The 23,037-nt window shown below is 38.2% G+C and overlaps 1 protein-coding gene across 1 annotated transcript in view; it reads left to right on the top strand.

Moving 5' to 3' along the window:
* Window positions 1-23,037, top strand: part of LOC110159331 (adhesion G protein-coupled receptor L3-like) — a 400,279-nt gene that overhangs the window by 24,173 nt on the left and 353,069 nt on the right. Inside the window, exon 2 of the mRNA XM_055156115.1 lies at window positions 21,589-21,670. The gene's annotated coding sequence lies outside the window, so the exon portion shown is untranslated. The remainder of the gene's footprint in view (window positions 1-21,588; window positions 21,671-23,037) is intronic.

Below are 23,037 nucleotides of genomic sequence, written 5' to 3'. Positions count from 1 at the left end.
CACTTGGGTATCTCTCGACCACCTTAACCCGCCCTCTGTCCCCTACAGCATTCCCAGGCCAATTTCCCCCCTCCCCCACCCCCACCCTCACAAAAGATCAGTAGCTGTGGGACAAAAGGGAGATGACAGCTTTGGATTTTTACACATCTTGTTTGACATTTCCTCCTGGCTTTCTTGAGGACTTCTTGGCCCGGACCGCCTGCCCCGCACACTCCCGACGCCAGCAGATGCACCCATTCGTCATGCATTAGAAACTCCACTCCGCTAGCCATCTGTCAGCTTGTGTCTGTTACCACGCGCGGGCAGTTTGTTGTCGCGGACCCATATACAATTTTAATGGCATGCAAAATATGCCCATGCAATCTCATAACCCCCTGAACCTTGTCTAAAAGCTCATTCCAGACCTGTGCGTGACCTGCGAAAGCGAGAGCTGAAAAATGCACGGCGTCACCATGTAGATCGTCATTCCAGAGTATAGGAGATGTTTGCCATTTGGTGCAACCCCTATACAGTTACCCAAAGCTACGTGGGATGAGTTATTATCCCCACGTAAAATGAAATCTGACGCAGCTGACCTGTTTCCTAGAAGGGCAAAGAGAAATTACATAGGTTGACATAACAGTTACAGGAACAACTATATCAATCCATGCCATACTATTTATTTGTTATTGTTTATTATATTTTTTCCCATAAGCCTGGAAAAATTCAAATTGCTAATGCATATGTGTATTGGGCATGTAGTGATATAAATATGATGAAAACATATCCATACCATTGCAAGTAGGGCATTCAATCAAACTCCATCTACAAGGGATCAGGAAAAGTGTATTTTTAGTGTTCATCTGTGAGGAAGGACTGGAAATCCTCAAGTATAGTTGCGTCATTTTTACTTCCAAAGCAGTTGTGTCAAACCTGTCCCAAACATCTTTTTCGAAATGCCTGTTTCTAGACTTTATCCAAATCCTCAATATATCCTGATGGTGACATAAATATTAGTGAAACTGGACTTTCACTATTGCAAGATAGGGTCAAATATAGCTCAACTCAACTGAATTCATTTTAATGTAACTTTTAGGCTTGTTAAAGGTATTGGAAATTAGTAGGGATGTAACAATAACCGAAATATCGTGATATCGTATCATCAAATTTATAATAATGATATCATGGGCCATCACAATATATTGAATTACAAGTCTCTTTGCTTAAATTAAGACGGTGCAGTAAAAGCTAAAAAAAATAAAAAATAAAAAAAAGTCAGAAGGAACTACATAGACCATGATCCTTTGCTCCATTTCAGTGCAGATTACATGAAGAAATTCTAAGCACATTTAAGTCTTAGTTCTTTGGATTAAATCTTGTCAAGGTATTTTAAGATAAAAAAGTCGCATATTAACAGTTTTGTTAGTCTCCACAAAATATCTTTTGAAATAAGTGGTTCTGTTGAAAGAGGCTGACAATATTAAGATATACTTGAACGTGAAAGTGAGGTCTCCAATTGAACTTTCTTTCATGTTGAATGTAGTGTTGTCACAATACTAAATCTCAATTTCAATACCAAGGAATAGACTCAATACTCAGTACCAATTACGGTACCATAATGAGAATTAAAAAAAAAAAAAAAAAAAGTATAGATAATAGAATGTAAATTATTATTATTAACTCCTCAGTCACCCAGGTATGATTCAGTGATCCATGGGAGTATACAAGTCTATGTGGTCTTACACAGCTCAAGATAATTCTAAATCTACTCAGGAAAGGTTCATTTCTGTCCCATGAATGTGACTTTTTTAGTAAACCTGGACTATCTAATTTCAATATCGTACCGTGAGGTTCCTGCAGTGACTATATCGTATTGTGAGACTTGGATATTGTTATACCCCTAGAAATTAGACACTAATTGATACTAAAACCAGTATTGAAATTAGATACTCCGGGATTACTAAAAAAGTCACTTTCACAGGATGGAAATGAACCTTTCCTGAGTACATTTTGAATTATCTTGAGCTGTGTAAGATCACATAGACTTGTATACTCCCATGGACCACTATGAAACATACCTGGATGACTGAGGGATTAATAATAATTTACATTCTATTATTAATGATTTTTTTTGTTTTTGTTTTAATTCTCATTATGGTATCGAAATTGGTATTGAGTAGCAATCGAGTCTATTCCTTAGTACTGAAATAGAGTTTGAAATTTTAGTATTGTGACAACACCACATTCAACATGGAAGAAAGTTCAATTGGAGACCTTACCTGCACATGCCCCATTCAGGTCTATCTTAACCCTTTATATTGCCAGCCACTTTCAACAAAACCACTTCTTTCATAACAATCTCCCCCATTCTTAGCCTTTTTGAGTCACCATCTCTCCTCTGCCCTCTTTCTGTGTTTGCTCGTTGCAGGAGCTCTAATGAGAACACGGCTCTTATCTCCCTGTGCACCATGGGACAAAACGAAGCACACCTCTCCAGCCCGTATTGTCAAATTAAAGCACTGGTTTGCCCCAGCCCCACGCACAAAATGATGCTGACTTGGCTGTTGGTGATAGAAAGATGCCTATCGTTTTTCAAGGGCCCATGAGAATATGAAATGCTATTGGCCTTTGAACTCTTGGGGTTTATCCTCTCTAGACCTTTGCTGTGTAATATAAGGGAACAGTTTTTGAAGGTAAAGGTTATCTGTTTGACTGATATGTTGTATTAAAGCGGCGTTTGTAATAGATTGGCCCATTTGGTTCAAGATAGAAAAAATAATTATCTGTAAATTTAACCTCCTTTGTGCTTTAGGAATCTTGATTCTGTAAAAACATGCATGCCAGAGATCCTAAGATAAGATTTAATAGAGCTTAATTTAATATTCAAAGCAAAACAAATGCGTCTGCTTATTAACAAGCACGTGCCAGATCTCCCATTACTTCATGATTTTGTTATCCGTGCATGTTTCAGTAATTTAGTGATCTCCTCCAGGTCCTATTCAGACCCTTCTTATAAAAAAATGTTCAAAAGCATGATACAAAACTGTACACAGCAACTTAACAAACCTAATGCGATGTGCAGTAGTTTTATTTACAGATTGCATCGCGATTGTGTTGTGATAGCGCTGTGCAGGGGGGGTGACTTAGCACAGAGAGCAACGGTGAGAAGGGGAATCAGCTGGAATGCTCCCCAAACTGGAAAATCCCCCTGAATTGTACCCTCCATGAAAGTTCGTTAATCTATATACATATAAATAAAACTAAAACCACATTGTTTCATTATATATGTAGTAGGAACATACGTAAGGAATAGTAATTTGTTCTCAATAAATGTGCAACACAGGACGCAATACAACTATTTCAGGATTTTATCTTGCATATTTCAACTAAATACATAGTTAAGACCTTCCTAAAAGTGATTCTGAATGATTTTTGAACAAATTCTGTCGCTTTTTAAGTTTCTTGTGTTGCGCTATTTACAAATTATGTTCATGGCAGCAGGTTAGGAAATAAGTCATATTTCTTCCCAAATCAAGAGTTACAGACGCATGGACATGGGTAACAAAAACAAAAAAAAAATTTAAAATACAAAACAAACAAGGCTCTACATTTGGTCTCACTACATTCACATTTCATTTTATTATATAGAATGCTGATTTTCTAACTCAGTACATCACATACTAAAGTCCGGCGAGAACGTACCCCCTCTCCTGGGCACAGAACTTACCCATGTGCCGTGGGTAAAACAAGGGAGCGCCCGGAAGGAGGAGGGGGACGTTTCCTCAGAGAAAATGGGACGCTTGAGCTGGGACTTTCAAGCCAGTATTCGAAACGAGCCTCAAAAATGTCATGAAGTGAAATTAAATAGTGAACATAATACATTGTTTTTAGTAAATATATAATTTTCAAAACAATAAAAGGTATGTTAGGTGTTACCAGTTAATACCTCATAGAAGTGAAATACCCCCTCTTTAAAGATCTACTCCAGCAGTTTACTCTTTCCAAGTTTTTTTTTTTACCTACATTTACTGATATCAAATTCTGTAGAGTTACATTGTAGATTACCTGGTGTAACCTATATGCCTATAAATCTGTTAAACATATGAATAAATGTCATCATATGCTATATCAAATCTCATATTTTATCTAATATTGCTTTGCTCTGTACCCTTCCCTGGTCTACATTTATCTCTGAATCAATTACTTTTTGTTTCCCTCCTTTTCCACTGTATTGCGCTTGGATGCGTGTTGCAAGCCTTAGATTTCTGTCAGCAGCTGAAGGATGTCTGTCCAATTTTCTGCATGGATGGCACTGCTGGAGGTTTTGTGTGTTTTAAAAGCGCCTGTCAAGACGTGCGTTAAGGATGTATGGGCCCTATATCCTTGTAATTCTTCCACGCGCTGGCCGTCTCTGTCACATCCCTCCATTAGTGAGTGTATCAGGGATTTGTCATGCTACTTCGAACACTATGTCGGAATGCATAACATGTATAATCGCATAACTTGCCACAGAAATTGAAAAATAAATTGTTTAAAGGTCTGTGTCTAATATTTAACTTATTGATGTATTGATTTTAACTATTCCATTCAGCACATTTTAACACATCCATAGCGTTAACATTTGACAACAGACTGGAATATAGACTGCTGAGATAATACAACTGTCACATGCATTTTGGTCTGATGAGTTAGTAGTATTTATATGTATTTAAAGGTGCTGTGTTACATGAAATTGACTCTTGCGAGCTTTAAGCCATGTTAGAATGTTGTTACCTCATCAAAACATCAAAAGAATTCTTGTAGAGGTGCAAATGCAAGGAGCAGCCAGACAAGGGTGAAAAAATGCATAGCACACTCGGTTGGCCGATGTCCAAAAGCTTTTTTATTAACAAAATAACGTTTCGGCAAAAAAGCCTTCATCAGATATTTTTCTTGTCTTGGACCACAGCACACACCTCATGAAAACATACCTGGAGTTGTTTTTTTCCTTAATTTACATGTTTGAGTTATGATGGATTATTGGTCTGCCTACATCTCCAAAGATCAAAGTGCTCTGTTCCACCTTGTGATGTGATTAAGTGGCAGTTAACGCCTACCTTTTGTCTTTTGCTCAGTAGAGCTTGACAGTTCTAAGACTGATTCTATAGAAGGTGTATGGAGTTTAAAAACACAGTGGAGCACTTCCTGTATTGCCACATGACATCACAAGCTGGAACAGTGTGTTTTCAGTTTGAGAGAATAATTCCACGTAAACATACAGGGTTTGTTTGTACAACACAACTTCAGGTATCTTTTGATGAGTAAACATAACAAAGATCTGAAAATAAAGTAATATGGGCCTTTTAAGGATAATATGATTTTTTACTTTGCTACTTAAAGATGCTATATGTAACTTTTCTCACAGTAAAGGAACATTTTAGGCAAAGCCAATAACATTTCCATGGAATCTAAGCAGTAGAGTCTCCACAAAAAAGGGAGTTAATAATTACACCTATTCAAATTAAGGGTAACACTTTAGTTTAGGGTGCACTTATGAACATAACTACCCACTAATTAGCATAGATGTAAATGGTTAATTTTATTCAGCTCTTATTAATATCCAATTCCCCATAAGATTATTCTTCTATTAGTTAGACATTTACAAACACTTTCCTATTCGTACATTCCTTATTGCTGCTTATTAAAATGATACTAGGCCATTTTTGTATATGAATTATGATTCTAATAAGATTTTGCCACAAATAAGTAAAACTTACATTTCTTGTGCTACTAGGAAAGTGTTTGTAAATGTCTAACTAATAGCAGAATAAACTTATGAGGAATTAGACATTAATAAGGGCTGAGTAAATACTAATGAATGCAGGTAGTTAGATGTTAGTAAGTGCATCCTAAAATAAAGTGTTACCAAATTAAGATTTTGAATCAATTGCGATCTTTAACTTCAACTTTACTAAAAATGATGAACAAGCTCTATCTTTTGTCTCTATTGGGCTTTGCTTCTTAGTGGACTTTTTGACCTACTCCTTGATGACCACCCCCTCTCTGCCATGGGGGTCCTGCCATATCTCACTAGCCTCCTCCTGAGCCTGAATAGACTTATTGTACTGCTGCTGCTCCGCTCCATACTGCTAACTCTACAGGACCTCTACGCACACCTGTCAAGCCACGTCCTTGGCGCCTTGGGGTGCTGAGGCAGCCCGGAGCCCCCCTGCTGCACCCCTCTTATTGAACCCTTAAGAGCGCACGTCAAAGAAATGAGCAAATAAACACGTGCGGCCAGGCTTGTAAAGATGTGTTATACAAAAAAAAGGTATACTCAAGTGGTTCTGTTCATGCCAAGTGCCACCTCAAAGAACATTCTCCTTTTAAAGTATTTAATTAAGTCAAATTAGTATAAGCAAGTAAAATGGCCATGAAAAATATACTTAAAGATTTATGCATGTCTGAACTGACGAGACCAGGGCGAGACCAGGGCGAGACCAGGGCGAGTCCTGGGCGAGTCCTGGGCAAACCTGGTCGAAACCACGAAACCAGGTCGAAACTTGGACGAAACTTGGACGAAACCTGGACTAAACCTGGGCTAAACCTGGGCTAAACCTTGGGCTAAACCATAAACATAAACAACTAAAGGATGTTTCTATTGTTAAAAAAAAAGTGTGAAAAACATGTTATCTTACTGTGATTACAGCTCTTAAAATACAACCGATCATTCTAGACAAATCCACCAGAAAAGTTAGACGGTGCATCTTTTAAATCAGCCTAAACCAGTGTTAAATGTTAACTTGGGTCTTAACACTAAACACTTTGTAAACAGCTTTTAAAATGACCTTCTCATATATACATACCTCTAGCGTGCCCCCGCTCCACAGCTTGAGAAGCGCTGACATCCACAATTGAACTTGATCTAAACACAGCATGCATACATTCCCACACAGTCCCACTGCATAGACTGGAGTTTATTAGAAACACACTTCTTACTTACCCCCTCCCCAAAGCCAAGGTTGTATTGAGTGATGCAGGTTCGGCTGTTCAAAAAGGGTCAAGTTCCACATTTGCAGGGCCGGGGAGGGCAAGGGCACAGAAAGGTTGTGTGGTACACTGCTCTAGGAGAAGAGAAGAAGTAGTAAACTACACGAAACCTGATCCCCGGTTTGAATCAGTTGCAGGTTCGCTGTGGGACTGAGTGGGGTCTGTGTGTACAGCAGTGCATGGTAACTCTGTAATGCAAGGGGAACAGTTGGAGAATATTAGGGGCATTTGGAGATGGTCAAGATGCTGAAATGAATTATTTATTTAGGTTACCCAGAAAGCACAGATCCTCGACTACTTCAAAGGCTGCCCAGTATCTTGCAATAGTGTATTAGAGTTTGTATTTATTTATTCATATTTTACTTTGTTGATGTTGATTGTCTTAGATTTTTCATTTTTCTGTATTCTTTTTCATATGTACCAAAATGATTCACTTCGTGGAAACCTTCTGACCTTGCAGCATTAGGATTCGTTCGCTCGATGGTAGGCAGGTACTTTTTTTTATTTGACTAATCGCTGCTGTTTGGTCGTGACATATGTAATGCACCAAATCCTGTAGGAAGAAGGGCAATAACGTAATAACTTTCTCCATGATAAAATTCAACAAACATTCTCTTTGTCCGGCTTAAAATCCTTGATCTTGGGAATCGTTGCCAACACAGAATGTATGATTTCGTCTACATCCATCTGGACAGCTTTGTTTACTGTTGTGCTGTACCACAAAAGGGACCCAAATAGGCGAGTTTGACGTCATGACTTCACAGCTCTTCGCGCGGTCTACAACTTCCGAGGTTCTTGCAAACCGTCTAGTGTATTCCGATTCCTGACCTAGTCGCTGGAGAGAAGTGAAATTGAGCGGAGGCACTAGGTGAAGCCAGCCTCGACCAAAACACTGCCAAATCTTACAAATATCACAGATTAAGAAAGTATGCTGATGAGTTGATTGGCAAAATGGCATCTTGAAAATAAGAGATTCCTCAAACATGCACAAATCACTCCAAATACAACTTTGGGTGCATAAAAGTTGAGGGTAAACTATATACTAGTATTGTTTAAAGCTCTAAAAAGTAGATTTTGTGTAGATCTGTTTTAAGAAGAGGCATACTGATATATCTTCTGAAAAATAAGCTGTTGTTTTCATTGTGTCAGTAAATTGGACCAAAACGACAAAGACAAGTAGATTCAAATAGATTCTGATCACTTGAAGGTCGAATAAACAAACAAAAAAAAGGTTGAATCTTATCATTTGCTTTCCACTGTTCCACCTTGATAGTAAATTGTATTGCATCTTACTTTCTTTCACCCTATAACACTACACTTTTATTTTTGAACTGACTCCTCGAGGCTTTGATACGCCAACGTACAAATCAATCCCAACAAATTCAAAACCTCCTTAGCAATAATAAAACATAGGCAGCGTTCGATCATTACGTAACCGTTGCCTGGATCTTCTTGTGCTCCAAAAACGTATTTAAAAATAACCCACCGCTATTCATTAAAATGGTGGATTAAACACTTAATCAGACTGCATTAAACGTGTAAGGAAATGACTTTATTTGGCCGACACTTGAGAGGGACCAGACTACGGGTAATCCTTTTTCTGCTATGTTATTACGTCTCTCGTCTTGAGCGCAACCCTACTCTGTCTGAATGAGCTTCTTGGCCTTGGCCCTTAACCCAATACTGAGCAAATGTCCTGCTTTATGAGGCAATACCATCAAAGAAAAACAGCTAAATGACTGCTGGTGAAATGCATGTAGCGTATATGCACTCACAGAGGACCTATAGTGTCAAGTCCCACTGGTGTCACCCATATAATTAGCCTCTCTGCTGCAATGATGATGATATGTCCAAGCTTTATGAAAGGTAGGCGTGATTTCCATAATGATCAGTTGTATTGTAGTACTGACTGGTGATATCAGTGCTTTTTTTTTTTTCTTCCTTTATCAAACCAATCTCAAATAATACAAGGAATTAAAAGGTCCATATTATGCAACTTTCTCTGTTACAATGTCGTTTCATCATCAAAAACATACCTGGAGTTGTGTTTTCTTTCATTCACACATGTTGAACACACAAACCCTGCATATTTAGGCGCCCTGTAAATACGTTTTTGGAGCACATAAAGATCCAGATAACGGTTACGCAATGGCCGAACGCTGCCTATGTTTTATTAGTGCTCCACTGTGTTTTGAAACTCTATACGCCCTCACTAGAATCTTTTGGATTATTTCAGCCCTGGAATTGCCGATCTCTACTGAACTAGGGATGTAACAATAACCAAAATATCGTGACCATCACAATGTATCGAATTACAAGTCTCTTTGCTTAAACTACCGCATTTTCCGGGTTATTAGACGCGCTCTTAAGCCTCTAACCGCATCAAAAAACAATCGCATGCCCCGCAATCCAGAGCGCCCCATACACGAATCCACTCGGGTGTACCATCATGACACACGGAGCAGACAGCGACCGCGCAACGAAAAACACCCACAGCCACCCTCATCACTCCACGTGAACAGAGGAACGAACCAAAAAAGCGAGTCCAATGTGCCTTTCTGAATGACAGCTGAACAACCGAGTCTCTGCGAATGCGCCAAACAAAGTCCCACTGACCCATCCAACTGTTGTGTTAAAGTCCAGTGTGGTTTATTTGTGAAAAAAGTTCGAAAATAGACATTTAATGACGGTGCGTCTTATAATCCAGAGCACCTAAAAGCCCGTAAAATATGGTAAGAGTTATGGTGCAGCAGTAGCTAAAAAAAACACAGGGAACTACATAAACCATGATCCTTTGCTCCATTTCAGTGCAGACTACATGAAGAAATAACATTTCTAAGCACTTTTAAGTCTTAGTTCTTTGGATTAAGTGTTGTCAAAGCATTTTAAGAAGTAGAAAAAGTAGCATATTAAGAGTTTTGTTAACCTCCACAAAATATCGCAATAAATATCGTACTGTGAGATTCATATCGCGACCATATCGTATTGTGAGACTTCGATATCGTTACACCCCTATACTGAACTAAAGGTAATAGGTAGCTGTTACTTTGAAAATGACAAGACATCACAAGGTAGAACAAAGCATTTCGAGCCAGTTATTTTTTCACTTCGTCAACTAGTCAAACCGTTATTTCCATTTCCTCTGAGATTTGTTAAATAAAGGTTGTGTTGAATGCAAGCTTATAGGTAGAAATTATTTACAAATACTAAATAATACACTTAATTTGTATTTATTTATTTTTATTTTGCTTTATTATATTCATTTAGATTTCATAAAGATGATATCTTTGTGGAGTACTTTGTGGTGTACTTGTCCTGCAGCCCTACCATCTGTGTTAGTGTTACATTATAATGCACTCACTCCAAAGTACTTTCAGATGACCGAAGATGTAAATGAGTGTGACTAAGGAACAGGGAGGCTGGCAAATAACTATACATAATCTTCTTGCAGTTGGCAGCTCCCTCAGTCAATCGTTATCAGCTTGTGAGAATCTAATGTGACCCGTGGGGATAGGCAGGGCTCCGTGCATTAAAATACTTGACTGTGTTTAGTGTGAGGAGCAGTCTTGGTCTCTGCTGGGCTCTGGTCGTCTGACTCTGATTACTGCTTTGATATTATTGGGTGTCAATGAAATGTCAATAAAGTGATGGATTGCACTGGCGATGCGGCAAACAAACCAAAAACACTTTCTTCCCTCATACTGATCGATCTCAGTTTTTGATTTTTTTTTTTGTCCTGTCAAAAACAAACAAAAATCTTTCAGTATTGATTTCATGAACGTAAACAACATCAATCTAATCGTAAAAATAAAACAACAAACTGATTTTTTTCTTTATACCCCTTGATTTAAAAGCCCTTCAGATCATCATAATCATAGAATTGACATGACTTGACATTAGACATGAGTAATCCGTGTATCATTCTTTCATAAATTTTTCAAAATAAAACCAAAAATAAGAACATGAAAAAACAACTATGTTTTCTTCATTATTTGTCTCCAAAACCAAAATGAAAAAATGGATAATTCCGGTCTCAGTCTTAGTCTGGGCCTGGTCTCAGTCCTGGTTTCAGTCCCAGTCTGGTCCCGGTCTGGTCCTGGTCTGGTCCTGATCTGAGTCCTGGTCTCAGTTCCAGTCTGAGTTTCGGTCTCAGTCCTGGTCCTGGTCTCAGTCTCTGTCTCGGTCCTGGTCTCAGTCCCAGTCTCAGTCCTGGTCTGGTCCCGGTCTGTTCTTGGTCTGGTCCCGGTCTGTTCTTGGTCTGGTCCTGGTCTGGTCCTGGTCTGGTCCTGGTCTCAGTCCTGATCACCCGACAGTCTATGTGGGCGCACCTCCGGGCCCATCCCAACACTCAGTCCTGTTTTAGTCCTGGTTCAGTCCTGGTTCAGTCCTGGTTCAGTCCTGTTTTAGTCCTGTTTTAGTCCTGGTTCAGTCCTGTTTTAATCCTGTTTTAGTTCTGGTTCAGTCCTGTTTTAGTCCTGGTTCATACATCGCAGTTTAAAGGTTGTATAGAGGATTTTCCAAGGAACGAGAAATCCAGCGACTGTTTGTCCTTTTTCAAATGTTGCGCATTCGTGTCCTGAAAAACGTTTGTCTAGCTCTTGGAAATAAAGTACGTTTTCATAATAAGCAGAAGTTTCCTGTCCAGAAGTAATTTGGCGACCAGTGCGTCAGTCTTTTAGACCCTGCGTCTGCTTCAGTTGCGCCATCGCTAGAATGAATCTACAAGAATCACCTTAGTTTGGCTTTGCTGCTTTTCCCCTTGTCTTCTTCTTTCATCGACCTCAAAAACGGACTTTCTTTTGCGGCTAACTGCTCCTGGATTCTTGTCGCCATTGCAACAAACTTTGTGCTAACTGCGAGGAAGATATAGGTCAAAAAAGCCGCTAAGAGCTGTTGCGTTGGTGGAGTAAACAGCGTCTGTGCGTCTTGCGTCTGTGGACTGCGTGACAGTCGTACGTAAACCACGTACCGGCGGCGCGCAGGCAAGTCAGTTACGCTAGAAACGTAGGGAGATTGATTGACAGCCTGTCAGCTAACAGATAACGAGGCAGTGTCGTTATCTATTGGCAAATGTTTAGCCCCACCACGTCCAGAGTTGATGAACTTTTATTCTCTTTTTTTTGGTCATCATAATTACAAGGCTACTGCATCTCTATAATCTATCATTGACAATTTGAAACAAAAAAAATCCTCCATACAACCTTTAAGTCACAGAAATGAGAAACGGCCATTATCTGTTTTTTTTTTTTTTCCATTATTAGTTTAAACACAATCGAAAACTGAAAAAACGAATCATTATCTGTTTTTTCATTTTGGTTTTGGAGACAAATAATGAAGAAAATTGTTGTTTTTTCATTTTCTTATTTTTGGTTTTAGTTTGAAAAACAAATGAACAAATGATGAATTCTGCCTGAATCTCAAGTAATAATTTATTTATTTTTTTTTTTTTCAAATCAAAACTCTTTAACAGAACACATGAATTAAAATTTCACTCACTTCCCAGAATATGTTTGCAAAGCTTTGAACTACTACAGTTTATACCATAAGTGAGGTGACAGTTGATAGTGTTTGTCCACTGATCCGATGGGTGGTGGTTCGAATCCCACTCTCAACAAAAACATGGTTGGTTGAGCGGTCAGATCCACTGACTCACAGGTTGGCGGTGTGATTCCATCTCTCACAGATAAATGCTGTCGTTGGGTCTGTGTGTGTGTGTGAATGGTTCCTTAATGAAAAGCACTTTGAGTACCTCGAAGGTTGAAAAGTGCTGTGTAAAAATGTGACCATTTACCAAGAAGAAGATATTTTGTCCTCTGCGGGTGACAAAGAAATGTGATTGAGTTGAAATTATTCTCCCAGCCCTAGATGTTGGTCATGGTAAAGTGGCAGTGTTTTACTACAATGTATGGGAGCACTCCTTAGAGAAAAGTACCACAAAAATAGCTAAAATATAAATATATTTAAATGAAGTCCTTTGATTGAATGCCTGGGCACAGCACTTGGTCCATGTCACGCCACATTATACAACAGTTTACCTCGGGCGATTGAGGAAATTTATATTTTTTCCCCTGTCCCTCATTTGAAAGTCTGTCTAATCTGTGTAATAGCTGCGAGACTAACCATAATTGAATAACTGCATACTTCACACTGGAGTGCTGTATGTAGGTTAGCCACTTCTTAAAAAGATGGCCACATTTCATAACAGTTCCCCATTCATTAGCCTTATCTTCCTTCCCTTTGGCTTCGTACTCATGCCTGGATGTGTCAGATGTCATAACCATGAGGCTGTTTAATTTGCAGATTAGTGCTTTTATTGACTACAGTTAATGCAGGACGTTGGGTCAGTGTTGGAGCTGCTACTTTTGAAATTAGAAGCAGCCAATTGCAAAGGCTGCCGTTTTTGAAGTACTATCATTTCCTCAGCAAACAACAAAATATCCAGTTTTATTCTGTTGTCATGTTGTTGTACATGCTGTTCTGAAATGTCTTTTTGTCAATTTCTCTGGATGCGTTTAAAATTTGGCATTGTTAAAACTGAACTTTGAACACAATCCTATTATTGCAACATAAATTGCCATCACAATGCATGTCAAAAAAGTCTGTTTAAGTCAATTTAAGTTAAAGGTGCACTCTGTAGTTTTTAGAGTCCACCATCTGCTTGTCTCCATAAACATTTTCTTTGCCTGGAATTTTCCACAATATGTCATTAAAATTGCTTTTGTCCTTGGAGCTGCTGTGACGCCATCAGACCAAGTTACAGGCCAGATCTGTGGAGAGACAATCCCAAAAATTAAAAAAAATCCTATAGAAACATCCACAATGAAATAAATACAACCTGGATTGCATTTATTACATTTAATTCCATGCTGTGGAATATTCTTGGCAAAGCAGTAACATCTCTATGGCGACTAGCAGTAATGACTACAGTAATACCGGCATTTGGTCAGTGTTGGGCACAAAGGAGTCGCTACATTTGCAGACTCGGCCGCCGTTTCTCGTAGCGTTGCCCACTCAGCACATTTTCCACTCCACTGATAAAATAAGCCAGTCTTTGATGAGCTTTGGGCAGGCCACGGTGTGCTGCCTCTGTAAATGCTTTTACAGAGAGAGACCACGCGCTGTCGACTTGGATCGGTCATACAGGGACTGTGTGTGTGTGTGTGTGTGTGTGTGTATGCGCTCTTCTCGTGTGCTCTCCCACTGAGATATTAAAGCACTGGCTATTAGCACTTTCTAATAATGGAGTTATTTTATTTGCATCTTCCACACTTCTAGCAATGTGTAAACGAAGGTGCACTTTAATCAGATAACGCTATTGACGTTAAGCAATCTATTCATAACTGCATGTTTAATTTATTATATTTTGCATTGCATATTCCAGCTTTTGTAACTTTGATACCTGGTTGTGCTATATCATCTTTCACAGCTTAATCTTTAACAGCTTAAATATGCACTCTGTCTTTTATTTTTTTTTTATTGAGCATCTTCCACCTGCCTGGGATGGTTCACAGTGTGGCAAATCTCCAATAAGAGAATTACCTGAGTTACAATTCAGATCTATGGACCGGCAACCCTCCTCGCAGTATTTTTGAGCCATAAAAACGCTCATCATTTAGGAAATTCAACATCGATAATTTAATGTGTTTTGAAGATTCTTGCCAAAACCAAAAAAATTATAGAGACAAGCAGGTCATGAATCATTCACAAGAAAAGTTACAAAGTGCAGTTTTAAAGTAATTCAACCCTGATTTATGTGTATATTGCTATGTTTGACAAAAGATGGACAAAAGTGCAGTCATCCTCTGCTGGCACACTGAAGATTAAGCACTTAAACTGATGCTAAAAACAATAACTGCTGGCTTGAAAGTTTGGATGCATCTTTTTCTATTTGAATGGTTTAAAGACCACAATGAGATTTTGATTTTGACTTCAAAAACACAGATGAGCCATTACTGACCACTTAATAACATTACAAGGTGGAAACAAGCATCTGCAGATTTATAATTGAAAAGGGAAAAATTAATTTATGCAAAATATAGGCATCTTGCTTTTAATTTCAACCAGGGTAAACTTAAGTAAATGGTCTTAAAATGTCTTAGAAGGGAATGCATTAGACTAATTTGTCAATAATGTGGCCGCGGGGCATCTTTATGGTGTGTTGTTGAGTGCTCTAAATGTGGACAAAAAAGCTTCGGCAACACTGGTTTAAGTAAATTGCAATTAGATTCCTTCCCAAATTTGCCTTGGTGCACAGGGGAGTTATTAGCACTGTCCTACATCTCATTTAATGATACCACCTTAAATCGGCTGTGACTCCACAGCTGCATATTGCACTCACAGAAGCAGATGGCCTGTGCAGACTGGTGTTTTAAATTGGGTAGACCTCTGGACCAGCAGACTGCACCATATCACGGTGCTATGGTGTTATTGAATTAATTTGACAACTTAAGCTCATACATGTGTTACCCTGTGGACCCTATGGTAAAGCAGCTGTATGAACTAAAGATGCCAAGTGTTGGATTATTGTGAGAAGAAACATCACAATCTTAGACTCAGACAAACTTTATTGATCCACAAGGGAAATGACTTGGACACAATAGCTCACACATCACAATATATAAGAATAACAAAGAGAAAAATATGTAAAAATAAGTTACCAATCTTGGAATTATTCACAATTATTAACAGGGAAGTGTACAGATATTATATAAGCATTTCCTGAGGTCAAAATAAGTCTGCTGTGTTCCTTTTGCATCTTATTATTAAACATTTTATTCTCCGATAATCAGGATGAGCACTGTTAGCTTGCTGGTTGTTGTTAGTTAGCTGCGAGTTTTGTTTTTCACATTAAGACAGTACAAAATAAGTACTGTGCATATAATATGTCAAAAACAGCTTGCATGTTACATTTTTTCACAACAAGGCAAAGTGCTTTGAGGAGCCTTGATATTTTGCAAGACTACCCTTTTTCATCCATGTTGGGTTCAGATAACAAGAAATTGCAATTAAGCTGTGAATAAGCTGCTTTTTTAATTTGGCAGCCAAAGCATTCGTTAGTGAGCTCCAGAGGATAACGAAGAATTGGATGAAAAATGGTCACCGTAATGAAATTATGTATTCCAACCACAGGCCACTGAACCATCTGATCTGATTGTGATTAGCTGTTGTCAGTGAACCTTCAACCCAACAGTTTGCGGGTACAATATGCCACGATTGTTTCATTCCCAAACACTTCCAGCCCGGCTAAATGACTGGCAGATGCTACGCTGACCGCACCAGCTCCACGGTTCAGTCTGGCCGACCTCTGGCGTCTGCTTCTCCCCTTCGCCAAAAATAAATAAATAAAACCCGCAAATTTGATCAACCATAACGAAGGCAGATTTGACTAAACGCGGCCCTAGCTGTCGCCGTATCGTCTCAAGCCAAATGTGGAGCAGACATTGTGCCCAGATGATAGAAGTTTGGCAACATAATGCAATTTATTTCTCTTTTTGAAGCGTGCACAAACAGGGAACTGTGTAGTCATTTTTGATCAAGCGCTTTTCAGCTCTAATTGGACTGCTCTGCTTTTCTGGCTTTTGCAATGATTTAAATGGTAAAATCAATTTAAATTATAATTTTGATGCACTAAATGTATTCTGTGCTATTATACTCTGTTATTCAGTCTTAGGCAATGAATTATGTAGTGTTCATTTTTGAAGCAAATGGAGATTAGTATAGAAGTTGTTTTAAATGTAGTCCAAATCTTTTTGGTTAATTATCATGATTATAGGTAGCTAAGGATTAATGACATTAAAGGTGATTTGCACAAATTTTCTGGTGGAAGGTCTTGGTGGCTATCTGCTTTTCTCTAGGGAGATATTATTGCTTTCCCTGGAATGTTCCATGGTATGACATTAAATATATCCATCTAGCATTATTCATTATGGATATTTCTGTTAATCAAAAATACATCAATACCTTCTGTGAATAGGGCTGACTCTCCACAGATCTGAACTGTAATGTTGCGTAGTGCTGTAACCTGCTTCTCTCCCTTGTGATAGGTTTAATCTATACTGTGAAACATTCTAGACAAAGCAGTAACATTTCCATGGAGACGAGCAGGTGGCGGACCCTGCACTATATACTGTAGGTTACGTGGTGAACCTTTTAAGTTCTGAAGTTTATTTAACTTTTCTGAATTTCTGTCGCCATGGAGATTTTATTGCATGGAATTTTTTGCAGTATGGCTTTTGGATGTAACAATAACCGAAATATTGTGATATCATATCGTCAAAGTTCTCTCAATAATATCATGGACCATCAGAATATATCGAATTATAAGTCTCTTTGCTTAATTTAAGAGTTATGGTGCAGCAATAGTTTAAAAAAAAAAGGACAGGAGGGAACTACATAGACCATGATCCTTTGCTCCATTTCAATGTAGACTATAATAGATAATAGAAATAACAGTTCTAAGCACTTTTAAGTCTTAGTTCTTTGGATTAAGTCTTGTCGGGGCATTTTAAAAGGAAAATGTAGCATATTAACAGTTTTTTTAGTCTCCAAAAAATATTGCAATAAATTTCATACCTTGAGATGCATATCGTGAAAATATCATACTGAGAGATTTGGATATTGTTACATTGTGAGCCTCCCCACCATATCGTGAGCTTTTCCACGATATCGCAATTAATATCGTACCATGAGGTTCATACCGTGACAATATTGTATCGTGAGACTTGGATATCGTTACACCCCTAGCATGGCATTGAAAGTTGTCTTGTCTTGCATATTCTTGTGAGGGGTCACCTCTCCACAGACCTGGCAAATGAACTTGGCCTGTTGGTGTCACCTGCATGTAAAAAGTAGCATTTTCACAATTTTGTTAGCGTGTACAAAAATAATATCGCAATAAATACCGTACCATGGGATGTATATCGTGAAAATACCAGTGTCTTATTGGCTGACAGTTTTTTTTCCCCTTCAACTTTCTATTCAGATATTTCAGTTAAATTAATTTGTTAATTTCTCACCTTTTTAATTATCTGAGACGTCTTATTTACTATCTCTTCAGCATTCATCACTGCAATCATAGCAGGTAAGACTTCAAACTAATTAGACTCCATGTACAGCTATTTATATCTCAACAAGCTCTTTTCCAACCTGACAAGTTTTTCAACAGTGGAGGTGAGATATCTCTGAAAGAATCTGAATTTACCCCATGTGGCTACTAATTAAATGGAACCGCTTTGTAATGCCAGGAAATAATAAAGAAAAAGTCCCCAAGATGCAGAAGATGAATTTGTGTTGTGCTAAGAGACACTGGAGAGCGAGATACTGCGAGGTAGCGAGGTGTGCAAAAATGTGGAAATGTATGTATCTTAAGATCGTATTCAGCGATAATTGATTTGATGATTAAAATGGGTGTATTTCATATTAAGTTGGTGCAGGTTTAACAGAGATATATGGTTATTAATGTGTTAGGTTTTTTTTTTTTTTACTGTCTTAACAAGGGGTGTAACGATATCAAAGTCTCACGATACGATATCGTCACGGTATGAACCTCACGGTACGATATTTATTGTGATATTTGTGAAGGCTCACAAAACTGTTAATATGCTACTTTTTCTACTTCTTACAATGCCTTGACAAGACTTGACCCAAAGAACTAAGACTTACGATACGTACCATATTTATTGCGATATCGTGGGAAAGCTCACGATATGGTGGAGAGTCTCACGATTAGGGATGTAACAATATCCAAATCTTTCGGTACAGTATTTTCACGATATACATCTCACAGCATGATATTTATTGCAATATTTTGTGGAGGATAATAAAACTGTTAATATGTGACTTTTTCCTCTCAAAATTACCTTTATTTCAGTATAGGGGTGCAACGATATCCAAGTCTCACAATACGATATCCTCACGATATGAACCTCATGGTACGATATTTATTGTGATATTTTGTGAAGGGTCACAAAACTGCTAATATGCTACTTTTTCTACTTCTTAAAACACCTTGACAAGACTTAATCCAAAGAACTAAGACTTAAAAGTGCTTAGAACTCTTATTTCTTCATGTAGTCTGCACTGAAATGGAGCAAAGGATCATGGTCTATGTAGTTCCCTGTCTTTTTTTTTTAGCTATTGCTGCACCATAACTCTTAATTTAAGCAAAGAGACTTGTAATTTGATATATTGTGATGGTCCATGATATTATTTTTGAGAACTTTGATGATACAATATCACGATATTTCGGTTATTGTTACATCCCTAGTCTTAACACATGGAAAAACAGATACTAGTTCATTTTAAATGGTTTGCAGTGGTCCGTGAACTGTACACTTCCTTCTCTGACAGCATAATACTGTATTATTAGATGCAGACAGCACACAGCTGACTTATTTTGACCTCAAGAGCTGCTTATACAATACAAGACATATTTTGCTCAGATACATGCCAAAACAAGTACAAGCGTTTAAAAAATTGTGATATATGGCAGAATATTATGTACAATACATGGATTATCTTATATATCATACAATTGTAACACTGTATTGTGAAATATATATCGTGTAGTATATCAAATTGTGAAGGATCCTGATTCCCAGCTGTGGCGTGTGAGGGGGGGGGGTAGCCATCAAAATGCTAATGTGCTATGGAATATTTACTGCACAGTGTTAATGCAGTTTTAAAACAGGCTCTTTGTCCTGCAGCCCATCCCAGAGCGCTGGTCGGGCCTTAATAAATCAGCCATTAAAAGCTGATGTGACCCGAATAGCGTCTCATACACTGTGCGAACGAGACAACAGCTGAAAAATTTATGAAGATGCCTCTTAATAGTGGTCGACCCAGAAGAAAGCCAGACCCAGCGTCGAGAAAAGAGCGATAACCACAGTTAAACCAACACGTTTTTATTGAAATTAGTTTTTTATGGTTCCTATATCATGTCAGCAGTCATTATAGTAAATTATTATCTTTTTATGTGTCATTTTGTGAGGATGTATCATTTTGTGATATTGAAAATGAAAGCGATCAAAGCACTGGTCTATAGTGTGGCAGTAGTTAAGGAGGTTAAGATGGTCCCCCACTTACAGAATATGTTTCAGCCCCACCACAAATACTGGGTTAAAAGCATACACTGTATAAAGAAGTGTGACCATAACGTTCTGCTCTAGTCAAATGAAGATCATTGAGGTTTGCAGGAGCGAATTTGGAGTAGATTTCTATATAATAAGATAATAGCAATTTATTTACTTACAAAATAGCGAAATAAAAACACCAGGGTCATGTACTGGGTTAATATGAACATTTTAAGATGAAAATGACAAGGCTCACAGCTACAGTTACAGAGAGGGGTGACAATTTTTCAATGTAAAGTCAATTGGAAGCAGAGTCGATGAAGCTGGAAGCGTGCCCATGCTCACTTCCCATTTGGAACACGGCGGCTACTGTGTTGGCTATGTCCACATATATACAGTCAGTGATTAAAAGTTGTATTCTGTTTTGGTTTATTTATCTTTTTGTTGTTGAATGATATGTTCTACTTAATCTGTCTGTGAGAACTTGTATTTTGAAAAAGCCATTATTGGTGGTGATGGTAACTGTAGCAACAGCATTTTGGGCACTTACTGTTGAGCGGATATTTTCAATGTGGTGTGAGTTTTTCATTTCTGGTCTACAAATGTGCAGTGATGAAAAACATTACTTTTGATCTTCTACTTTTTTGGAAATCGCTTGGACAGATAAATATGAGGTTCTATATCATGCGAAACTGACTCCTGAGAGCTGTAAGCCGTGTTATAATGTTGTTACCTCCTCACAAACATACCAAGAGTTGTGTTTTGTTCCATTCGCACCTGTTTTTATTTTTCTCTATAAATCTCCAAAGCTCTAAATGCTCTTTTCCACCCTGTGATGTAATGAAGCTGTATTTTTCAAGTTACCACCTACTTTTTACATTTAGTTCAGTAATGATTGGTAATTCCAGGGCTGATATCATCTAAATGATTCTAGTGAAGGTGTGTGGAGTGTAAAAATACAGTGGAACACTTGCTGTATTACCACATGACATCACAAGGAGGAAGAGTGTTTTCAGTCTTAGAAATTAACTCAAATGTCAATGAAACCAAACTCCACAACTCCAGGTATATTTTTGATGAGGAAACAATATTATGACGTAGATCTGAAAATACCATATACCTTTATCTAGTATTATTTATTTATTGTTTGTTTTTTTTGCTTTTTTTTTTTATATATCATTGAAGTCAAAATGTTTCTATTAGTGATAAGTGAGAATTTCAAACTCCATTTCAGTACTGTGCCTTTCATCTCGACCTAACCCACCATTTGTAAACTATGTGTTGTTTGACTGGTTTCCATGGCTGTTTTTGTACTGCGTCCTAATGCGACTAATCCTGCCTTTGTGTTCTTGCTTAATGTTCATGCTTAATTTACCTTGTACACGTTACACTCGTACACACTTACGTGGCTACCCCTGTATTTAATCTCCCCTTGGCTACCACCCAGTTTATAATTTAACTTTTACTTTTCCTTGAGTATACTTCTGAAGTATTTTTTGTTTTCTTCCAGGCCCGAACATGCTCGCATTTCTCGGGATGTAACATGGTGGATTTCTGAGCACTCCGAACTGCACAGCCCTTTCTTCGCGCAGGTATTGTACTATCTCCCCCTCTCCAAACACCACCAGCCTTGACAACCCAAGCCGAAATGGTCTTATTAGCGATCATGAATAAGCAATAGATCACGTTCAGCAGACTGCGTACCCCAACACAGCCCAGTAATGAAAAGCATCCGTGCGGGCCAATCCGAGCTTGTTCTTTGTGTGCAATAGGATGTTTATGAAAATGATTCCTGATAGGCTCTCATCTTCGTATGCAAATCCACGGGACACTGCTGGTGAAGCCTTTAATTTGTGCCCGATTCGAGGAGGAGGCGGAGCAGCTTTTCGGTCGGCATACATGGCAACCGAGCATGTTTGGATTTCATTCCCCCCATGCAAATGATGTTTTCAGTGTAATCATGCAAAAGCACAGCTGGCTTCTATTGCTCTATGCCTTGAGTCTCTCTCTCTGTGTCTCTTTTAATCTCGCTCTATCCTTTCTCTCCCACTCTACCGCCCAAAATTTTCATCCCAAGCACTTCTCTTTCAGTACTGCTCGCATACACACTGATACTGGACTGCTTTTACTAATATCACCAGATTTAATGCAAGCCATGTACGCTAAATGGATTTCAAAATAGATTTCAAAATATTGCTTTCTGATTATGCAACCTTTTAAAGAAATAACTTTTTTGGTTTACTGTTTTAAACATTACATCATTGATTTTTCTGATGTGGCTTGCAGAGCTACTATGGGTCGAAAGTGGAGTGGAGAATGTTTAAAGGGACAGTCTGTAATTTTGGACATTTGACCTCATTTCCTAGTGAGCCAGAGTGTTGGAGACGTGCGGAAACATAAAAAAAAAAAATATTCCATCCAGTATTTGTGTTTGCAGAGGTCGCTGGTGTTAGGCTAGCTAAAGACTAAATTATTACTCCAGACTGTTGATGTAAATGTCTGTGCTGATAGAATAATGACTGAAATAAAACTAACATTGCATCTCATGAATCGTCACATGTTGATGGACTATTTTCTCATATATCATTCCGCCACTGCCAAGCTTTCTTGGTACAACTCGCTGCTGCTGCTCAGACATAAATCCTTTAAATGCAAGGTTGGTCTTACTTCTAAATTTATTATTTTCTATTGACATTCACATCAATAGTCTGGTGTAATAATAGATTTGCTTCGGGTGCTTTGTGCAGTGGATAAGACTGTTTTTAGTGGCAGGCTAACTATGGCCATTGACATGCACTAGCCTAGCACTGGCAACTTCTGCAAATACTAGGACTGGATTGAATATTTAAAAACCTATGCCCAAAATTCCAGACTGTCGTTTTAATATGAATTCACTACTAAACATATGAGGGCTGTACAATTTATCACAATCTAATCTAAAACACAATTAAAAGTGTTC

This window comes from Boleophthalmus pectinirostris, unplaced genomic scaffold (assembly GCF_026225935.1).
Source record: "Boleophthalmus pectinirostris isolate CB_2022bp ecotype Guang Dong unplaced genomic scaffold, ASM2622593v1 HiC_scaffold_20, whole genome shotgun sequence".
Taxonomy (NCBI): domain Eukaryota; kingdom Metazoa; phylum Chordata; class Actinopteri; order Gobiiformes; family Gobiidae; genus Boleophthalmus; species Boleophthalmus pectinirostris.
Note: the sequence above shows the minus strand (reverse complement) of the source record. Positions and strands in the feature narration are given on the sequence as shown.